The sequence below is a fragment of the Suncus etruscus genome, chromosome 9 (assembly GCF_024139225.1).
Source record: "Suncus etruscus isolate mSunEtr1 chromosome 9, mSunEtr1.pri.cur, whole genome shotgun sequence".
Taxonomy (NCBI): domain Eukaryota; kingdom Metazoa; phylum Chordata; class Mammalia; order Eulipotyphla; family Soricidae; genus Suncus; species Suncus etruscus.
The window spans coordinates 7,121,458-7,131,924 of record NC_064856.1 but is presented as its reverse complement, the minus strand read 5'-3'; the positions used below and the strand labels follow the sequence as shown (position 1 = coordinate 7,131,924).

Here is a 10,467-nt window from a genome sequence, read left to right as displayed (position 1 = left end):
GGAGAGATTTGATGACTCAATGGGAGTAGTAGATGATTTTTAAATATATAGTATTCATGAAGAGAGTCATCAGAGGGAGATGAAGATTATTGGAGGTAGAAATTAGAAAGGTCTGAATTTACAGAAAAAGGAATTTGGCTTTCAGTTAAGGAGCAATAGGAAGCAAGGCTGAGCCTCGATGAGACAGGGCCAGGTTCTTCCTGGCTATATGAACTTGGAATTGGTGTGAATGGGTGAGAGCGGCTAGAAGTCATTACTAATTCAGGATTAAAACCCAGATAATTTTTTTATTTGTTTTGGGGCCACACCTGGTGATGCTCAGGGGTTACTCCTGGCTATGCGCTCAGAAATCACTCCTGGCTTGGGGACCATATGGGAAATTGGGGAATGGAACCACGGGCTGTCCTAGGTTCGCATGTGCAAGGCAAATGCCCTACTACTTGTGCCATCGCTCCAGGAAAAATCCAAAATTTAAACTCAGCAGCAACTGTCTATCAGTATAGACTTTTCAGTTCTGGACATTTTATAAAAATAAAATCATATAGCATAAGATATTTGTGGCTAACTTATTTCATTTAGCAATTTTTAAAGTTTTATTTTGCAGCATCACACTTTGTAAGGTATCACACTTAATTTTTTATTGAAAAATAATGTTTTATTCTTTGGATAGACCATATTTTGTTTATCCTGCATAAACAAGTGAGTATTTAGGTGGTTTCCACTTTGGTACTAGTATGCATAACACAACTATGAATATTTATGTACAAATTCCAGTGAGGCTGTATATTATTATTTTTTATTTTTTTGGTGGGGAAAGTCACATCCAGTTGTTCTCAGGTTTTACTATTGGTTTTTCACTCAGTTATCACTCCTAAGAGGTCTAAGGAACTCACAGATGGTTCCAGGAAATGAATTCAGGTTGACTGCATGAAAGGCAATCATTCTACCTGCTGTACTCTCTTTCTCTCTCTCCAGTAAGGAGGCATTACATTTTTATCTCTCTTGTACCTGGAATGGAACTGCTGGGGTAATTTACTCACTTGGTTTAACATTTCAAAGAGTCATCAGTTTCCATTAAAGGACCCTGTAGATAGCTCACAGGGCTGTAATGCATCCCTTGCATGTGGGAATCCTGAGTTACATCTCCAGTACTGCATGGTCTCTGGATTAGCCCATGAGCCCTGATGTGAGAGTAATTCTGAGCATTACCCTCAGCTTTTGGATATAATCCCAATTAACAAAAATAAATAAATGCATAGATAATTATATTCGCATCAGCAATGCCCAACAATTATAAACTCTTCACAGTTGCCATCAATTGTTGTGTCAGTTGGGAAAACAAGAGCTGCTGAACCAGCACAAGAGCTTTGTTCCCTGGACATGCACTCCTTTTAGTCAAAGAGTGCCTGCATAAGACATGGAAAACATCATACTCCAACTGCAACTATGGGGAAACAATGCAGGATCCCACTATGCTTAGAGAATGAAAATGGTAGCTCTGGTGACCTGAAAAATACCAACTACCTATTTACTCTCTCAGATAAGGACTCGAGATAAGAAATATGGATGCTGTTCACATAATTCATGGAAAGAAAGCATGGAACAAATGAAAGGTGCCACATATAAGAAACATGAGAACCTGAGAATAGGAATAAAAATAAATAAAATAACCTGAAATAACAGGGCTGAAAAACTTGGCAGGTGAAATGAAAATATCAGTAGAAAGCCTCTCCAACAGAGTAACAGTGGCAGAAGACAGAATCAGTGAACTAGAAGATGAGATGCATAACAGCTTCATACAACAGAAGAGACTGGAAAAGAGCCTCAAAACAAATGATCAGACAATGGGAAAAAGTTCTCAAAGAATGAGAACAAACAAAAAAAGAAGTCTTTGATAAACTCAACAGAAATGACATGAGAATCATTGGAGCTCCAGAGACACAGGAAGAAACCCTCCAAGAAGTTTCAATAATCAAGGACATCATTGCAGAGAAACTCCCAGAGCTAAAGAGTGCATGCAACTAAATCCCACATGCCTGAAGAATACCAGCCAAAAGAGATCCAAAGAAAAACATGCCAAGATACATCCTAGTCACAGTGACGAACCCCATAGAGAGATGCAATACTGAAAGCAGAAAGATCAAAAAGAGAAATTACATTCAACAGAGCATCCTTAAGATTTACCACAGACTTGTCACAAGAAACTCTCAAGGCCCAAAGGCAGTGGTGGGTAATAGTGAAAAAACTCAATAAAATGAATGCATCGCCAAGAGTATTTCACTCAGCTAGACTTACATTCAGGTTTGAAGAAAGATACACAGCTTCACAGATACTCAAAACCAGCCTTAATATCTATTTTTTTAAATAATTTTTATTGTGACCAAAAGTGAATAACAAATCTTTCACAGTAACATTTAAGGTACATAACGACAATGAATCAGGGCCATTTCCACTACCAGGTTGTCCTTCTTTTACCCCTTTTTCTAGTATGTGTCCCATATCTCCCTCCTTTGTCCCCTGGAGTGCTAGTGTAACTGTTCTGTGTATAGCTTTTTGTAGATATGATATCGATTCTGTTGTCTTTGACTTTGGGTTTGGTATTTAAGCCTGATCATTTTTATTTCCACTCAATATTCATATGGCTGTTTGGTCCTGGTACCATTCATTTTTATTTTTCCCCTCAATTCATGAGGCAGAACAAGATGATTCAAGTTGTGTGGTTCTGCTGGAAGAAGACAAAAAAAGAAGAAAAACATAACAAAAAACCCAACAAACAGTAAAACACAAAACAAAACAAAACAGTAACTACCAAAGAAAGTAAAAGCACCCAATAATAGAAAAAACCCCACAAAATAATAACCATGGAGTGAAAAAGAAAGAAAATAAAAAAGAAGAACGAGAAAAAGAAAAATAAATAAAAAAAAGAAAGGAGTGTTGGTGTGGTAGGGTTTTGTGATCCCCCCCCCTTTTTTTTTTTGCATAGGCACAGTAAGTATTGGTGAATTTTCTTGTCCTAAGAGAGTCAGGGTTTCCAATACCCATCAGATAAGGGGCCAGTCTTCAAAATATACAAGGCACTGACAACTTTACAAGAAAAAAACATCTAATCCCATCAAAAAATGGGGTGAAGAAATGAACAGACACTTTGACAAAGAAGAAATACAAATGGCCAAAAGACACATTAAAAAATGTTCCACATCACTAATCATCAGGGAGATGCAAATCAAAACAACTATGAGGTACCACCTCATACCCCAGAGATTGGCACACATCACAAAGAATGAGAACAAACAGTGTTGGCGGGGATGTGAAGTGCTGCTGGTGGGAATGCCGTCTAGTTTAACCTTTATGGAAAGCGATATGGAGATTCCTCCAAAAACTGGAAATCGAGCTCCCATACGATCCAGCTATACCACTCCTAGGAATATACCCTAGGAACACAAAAATACAATACAAAAATCCCTTCCTTACACCTATATTCATTGCAGCACCATTTACCATTGCAAGACTCTGGAAACAACCAAGATGCCCTTCAACAGACGAATGTCTAAAGGAACAGTGGTACATATAAACAATGGAATATTATGCAGCTGTTAGGAGAGATGAAATCATGAAATTTTCCTATACATGGATGTACATGGAATTTATTATGCTGAGTGAAATAAGTCAGGAGAGAGAGAGAGGGAGAGAGAGAGAGAGAGAGAGAGAGAGAGAGAGAGAGAGAGAGAGAGACGCAGAATGGTCTCACTCATCTATGGGGTTTAAGAAAAATGAAAGACATTCTTGCAATAATAATTTTCAGACACAAAAAAGAAAAGAGCTGGAAACTACAGCTCACCTCAATAAGCTCACCACAAAGAGTGATGAGTTTAGTTATAGAAATAACTACATTTTGAACTATCCTAATAATGAGAATGTATGAGGGAAACAGAAAGCCTGTCTAGAGTACAGGCAGGGGTTGGGTGGGGAGGAGGGAGATTTGGGACACTGGTGATGGGTGGTGTTCTTTACATGACTGAAACCCAAACACAATAATACATGTAATCAAGGTGTTTAAATAAAATATATAAAAAAATAAAAAGAGATTCAGGGTTTCTCTGCTCTTGAAGCATACCGCCATGGGACAACTACTGGCTCATACATGCTCACTACCAAGCCCCAAGGTCTTTTTATGGTGCCAGGAAACTTTCCACTCAGTTTGGATGATAAAATCAGACCTCTGTAGCTAGAGATCTTGGTATTTTCACAGGTCATAGGACAAAGTCTAGGATAGAGTCTTTCTTTATGGTTCAAGAAGTTCTGTTCCAGACCCCTGAGCATCACCAGATGTGGTTCTCCCCCCCAAAAAAATACCAATTAAAATAAAGACTATAGAAATTGTACAAGCTACTTTATCAGACCCTGACCCATTTAATTTAGAAGTGAATAACAAGCAGACACAGAAGAAAAATTTTAACACCTCGAAATTAAACAGCTCACTACTGAACAACCAGTGGGTCAGAGAGAAAATCAAAGGTGAAATAAAAAGATTCCTAGAAACAAACGAGAATGAAGACACAAATTAACAGAATCTGTGTGACACAGTAAGAGCTGTACTAAGTGGAACATTTATAGCTTTGCAAGCATCCATCAGGAAGGAAGAAGGGGCCAACACAAATAACTTAATATTGCAGCTTACAAAACTAGAAAATGAACAAGATGAACCAAAAATAGGGAAATGGAAGGAAATAATAAAAGCTTCGAGCATAAATCAGTGAAGTAGAAATAAAAAAAATTATCTGAAAGATCAATGAAAGAAAGAGTCGGTTCTTTGAAGAAGTAAACAAAAATCGATAAACCACTAGCTAAATTCACAAAGAAAGAGAGAGAAACTTAATAAATCAAATCAGAAATGAAAATGGGCAGATTACTACAGGTACTGCAGAAAGTCAAAGGTTAATCAGACTACTTTGAGAAATTCTATGTCATAAAACATCAGAACATGAAAGAAAAATATAAATTCATGTACTCTTATAACCTGCCAAGGTTGAAGCATGATGATCTAACATGTCTCAACAGACCTGTCACTATTGAGGATATTAAAATGGTAATCAAAAGTCTTCCCAAAAGCTAAAGCCCAGGCCATGATAGATTCACTAATGAATTCTTTCAAACCATTCCAAGACGATCTACTGCCTATACTTTTCAGACTTTTCAGGAAATTAAAGAAACAAAAACACTCCCAAATAGTTTTTATGAAGCTAACATCATCCTGATACCAAAATCAGACAAAGTTGCCATCTAAAAAGTGAATTACGGACCAATATAATATCCATTATGAACACAGAAGCAAAGATCCTTAATAAAAATCCTGGCAAATAAGATTCAATGCCTCAAGAAAGTCACACATGATGACCAAGTAGGATTCATTCTGGAGATGCAAGGATAGTTCAACATACACAAGTCAATTCATGTAATACACCACATCAACAAAAGGAAAATGAAAACCATAGGATAATATCAATTAATGCAGAGAATGTACTTAATAAGGTCTAACATCTATCTATGATAAAAGCTCTGAACAAGATGGGAATGGAGGAAACTTTACCTAATATAGTCAAGACCATTTATTACACACCCATGGCAGATATTATACTCAATAGGGAAAAAATGAAAGCCTTTTCCCTAAGAACTGGCACAAGGCAAGTCTGCCCCTAACTCCCACTCCTATTCAATATAGTATTGGAAGTACTTGCAATAGCAAATAGGCAAGAAGAAGATATCAAGAGCACCCAGATAGGAAAAGAAGTCAAGCTCTCACTGTTTGCAGAAGACAAAATACTATACTTAGAAAATCCAAAAGGCACTACCAAAAAGCTCCTAGTAACATAGATTCATATAGCAAACTGGCAGGCTACAAAATTAACATGCAAAAATCAATGGCCTTCTTATATAGCAATAATGATAGAGAAGGACTAGACATTAAAAAAACAATCCCATTCACAATAATACCACAGAAATTCAAACACCTTAGAGTCAACTTAACTGGAGAATTTACCTATACAAAGAAAACCATAAACATTGCCTCAAAAAATAAAAGAGAACACTTTTATCCTGCTTCTGGATTGGTAGTATTAACATTAAAGAAATGGCAATACTCCCAAAACATTATGTAGATTTATATGCAATATCCCTAAGGATACCCATGACATTCTTCAAAGAGGTGTATCAAACACTCCTGAAATTCATCTGGAATAATAAACACCTACAAATAGCTAAAGCAACCCCTAGGAAAAAGAAGAAGGTAGGTATCACTTTCCTCAACTTTAAATTGTATTATAAAGCAATAATCATTAAAACAGTGTGGTACTGGAATAAAGTCATATCCTCAGACTAATGGAACAGACTTGAATAGTCTGAAAATGGCCTTCAGACATACAATCAATTTATTTTTTATAAAGGGGCAAGAAATGTAAAATGGAGCAAGGAAAGCCTATTCAACAAGTGGTTTTGAGAAAACTGGTCAGCCACATACAAAAAAGTAAATTCGAACCTTTATCTAACACCATGCGCAAAGGTCAAATCAAAATGATTAAGGACCTTGATATCAGACCCGAAACTATAAGATCTATAGAATAAAACATAGGTAAAACACTCCATGACATTGAAACTAATGGCATCTTCAAGAATGAAACTTCCCTATCCAAACATTTGGAAGCAGAAATAAACAAATGTTATTACATTAAACTGAGAAGCATCTACAATTTGAAGGAAACAGTTGCTGGGGTAAATAGGTCACCCACAGAATGGGATAAACTGTTCATGCAACATTCATCAGAAAAGGGGCTAATATCTAAGATATACAAGATACTGAACAGAACTTAACAAGAAGATAAACCGAACCCCATCAAAAAAAATGGGAGAAGAAATGAACATTTCCTCAAAGAAAAAATACAGATGGCCAAAAGGCACATGTGAAAATGCTCCACATCACTAATCATCTGGAGATGCAAATCAAAATAACAATGAGATATCATCTCATGCCACAGAGACTGGCACACATTACAAAGAATAACCACTGCTGGCGTGGATGTGGGGAGAAAGAAAATCTCATTCACTGCTGGTGGGAATACTGTCTAGTCTGGCCTTTTTTTTAAAAATAATATGGATATTTCTTTAAAAAACTGGACATTAAGCTCTTATATATCCAGCAATACCACTTCTAAGGATATACCTTAGGAGTATACAATACAATACAATAAATACAATACAATACAATACAATAATGTCCTCTGTACTCCTATGTTCATAGCAGCACTATTTCAATTAGCCAGAATCTGGAAACAACCCAGATGCCCAACAACACATGAGTGGCTAAAGAATCTGTGGTACATCTTTACAATAAAATACTATGCAGCGGTTAGAAGAAATAAAGTCATGAATTTGCTTATACATAGATGGATTTAGAAACTATTATGTTGAGTGAAATAAGTCAGAAGGAGATAAACACAGAATAGTCTCACTCATATATGGGGTTTAAGAAAAATAAAAGACAGTATGTTAATAACCAGATACAATGGAGATGAGGGCTGGAAGGATCAGCCCATAACAAGCTTATCACAAAGAGTGGTAATTGCAGATAGAAAATAACTACATGGGGCTGGAGAGATAGCATGGAGGTAAGGCGTTGCCAGGGGTGACCCAAAAACAAGAACAAAAAAAAGAAAATAACTACGCTAACTGCTCCATGACAATGATAGAGAATACAATGCTTATTTTGAAGACAGGAAGGGGCGGGTAGGAAATCGAGGGACAATGGTGGTGGCACTGGTGAAAGGTGTGTGTGTATTTTATGGCTGAAATTCAATTACAAATATGTTTGTAACTATTGTGCTTAAATAAAGAAATTATAGGCCGGCGAGATAGCATGAAGGTAAGGCGTTTGCCTTTCATGCAGAAGGTCATCGGTTCAAATCCCAGCGTCACATATGGTCCCCCAAGCTTGCCAGGAGCTATTTCTGAGCATAGAGCCAGGAGTAACCCCTGAGTGATGCCGGATGTGACCCAAAAAAACAAACAAACAAAAAAAAATAAAATAAAATAAAGAAATTACTAAATAAATACTGTGCTGTGGTTTTACATCTGCTGAGATGGCATCAATCTATCACTGAATGAATGATTGAAGAAAAGAGGAATGAAAAAAATCTTGTTAGTTATGTGGACAACATAGCTGTATATAATTTGGGAAATAATTAGGCAAGGGGCTTAATTTTGGCCTTGTGTTTAAGATAACTCTGGGGATTAATTAATATATTCCCTGAATATATTAATCTGAAAGAAAGGTGAAATTGTCAACTGGTATTCCCAAGACAATGTCACCGATAAAGAATGGAATTGTTGGAGTCTTAACGAAGATGGGACTGAGAGTCCTCTTCTCTTGACTACAGGTTTTTTTTTTTGTTTTTGGGCAACACCCATTTAACACTCAGGGTTACTCCTCAGGCACCTTACCTCTAGCGCCATTGCTCTGGCCCCTTGACGACAAGTTTGATGATGAAACCTAATATGTCATGAAATAAAAACACAAAGATCACTAAGGAGGGGTGATATCTATCACTGATGTGTCTGTCCCACTTAAAGTGGTTCCCTAACTTTGATACACATCCGGTTTTTCTCTGTCCCTCTATTATCTCATTTTTTAGAGCAGAATGATGTGAGTTGCTAAATTTGGGAAATACCAAATGGACATACTCACTTCAATAATTCTGATTTTCCTTATGGGAAAAAGTCTGTCCTGCTCACCAGTTCACCTCTTCTCACTGACTATCCAGATGGGCAGGCCTGTTCTTGTCAACCTTGAATGGTTGAGCCTTCTGCTATTATGCTATCCAGACTCATTTACAAAATATTGTGATGTGTAACAAGGTGGCCTTTATAAGTGAGAAGAGTGATTTCTGGGGCTGTAATAAACCACTTTTGAATTCTCTAATTGTCTTACTTTTCTAATAGTCTTAATTTTCAAATTGTTGATGTCTCAGGAAGGAGAAAGAGATAATTATGATAATCTTGACTTTCCTTCCTCTCCCTCTATACAATGTTTTGTTGGCATTTTAATGGTCAAAATAGTCCTTATGGTCACTAAAATTGGCTTTTCCAAACTCTCTGCTGAAACCAACAAAGGAGAAGAATCTTATAAAATTTTTTGGTTCTGTTTTATAAAGGCCACACCTGATCAAAATCAAGGTTTACTTCTGTCAAAGCTTGTGGGACTATATGTGATACTGGGGATTGAACTCAAGTTGGCTATGTGCAAGGCAAACACCTTCCCTACTGTACAATCTGTCTGGCTCTGGGAAAAATGTTTTTAATAGCAGTGAGTCTGCTGGGCTTGACCTAGGGTTTTCTCAATGGTCTTGCTCCAAGACTGGCCAGCATCTGCTTTCCAGATGGGCAGGCCTGTTCTTGTCAACCTTGAATGGTTGAGCCTTCTGCTATTATGTTATCCAGACTCATTTACAAAATATTGTGATGTGTAACTAGTTACATTCCTAACTAGTTAGAAATGTAGAGTCACTGGTTCTACCCTAGACATCCTGTGTCAGTGACTACATTTTGATAAGATTATCAGACAATTTATATAGTGCTCATATTTATGAATCCTAGTCCAGAAGAGGGGGCTGCAACTGAGAGTATGTATGCCAATACAATTCAACCAGTGTTTGCAAAGTGGGTCAGGCTAGAAGACAGACAAGTCTATGCTTAAGTTTTCTGTCTCAGTAGCCTTCTGACTACCCCAAAGTAGAACAACTACAAAAGAAACCTTTAGGGTTTCAGACTGCTACCTATTTCCAAGATGTCAAGAGATGAACACATGGTTTGGTTGGCAACACTGGAGAAAAAGTCAAAGGAAAGTTCCAACGGGACATTTCCCCAGATGAAGAAAACTGGAAGTTAAGAGGCAAAAGTCATCCGTGGAGAGAAGATGACGGAGATAAGAGAGAATGATACCTTTGGGGATGGTGCCAAAGGGCCAGGTTGGAGAAAGCAAGTTGGAAGGTAAGAGGCCAGGTGAAGAAGAGTCAACACATGACATGGTTGAGTGCCTTGGGCCTCTTGCATGTCCCACAATGACTAACATACAGGAAACATCCTCATTTTTCCAACAGAAAAAAACCTAGTCTATCAACTGAGGAACCCCCAGATCACTCTGTCTTGATCGTTCAGTGTCCTGGGCTTCCACACAGCCCTGAGGGAGAGGCCTTTAGCATCTCATTCCCACTCTCCATCTGGGAAACTGTGTTTAGCAAAGGGTCAGGGAGTATGGTGAGGTCACCAAGCTGGGAGGTCATCCCCAGATGGGCCTGGATTTGGGTCTCTCTGTCCAAGACTTTGCTTGCATGGATACTGCCTCCTGAGAACACCAGAGAATGGGGGGGAGGGGACTGGCCTTTCCACGTTGAGGAGACCCTGTTCATTTATTTTGGCCAC

General features: G+C 37.8%; 1 protein-coding gene across 1 annotated transcript in view; it reads right to left on the bottom strand.

Annotated features, from left to right (window-relative positions):
• Positions 1 to 6,237: 6,237 nt before the first annotated feature.
• The window catches only part of TMEM230 (transmembrane protein 230), a 768,807-nt gene continuing 764,577 nt past the window's right edge, over positions 6,238 to 10,467 (bottom strand). Inside the window, exon 4 of the mRNA XM_049779422.1 lies at positions 6,238 to 6,251. The gene's annotated coding sequence lies outside the window, so the exon portion shown is untranslated. The remainder of the gene's footprint in view (positions 6,252 to 10,467) is intronic.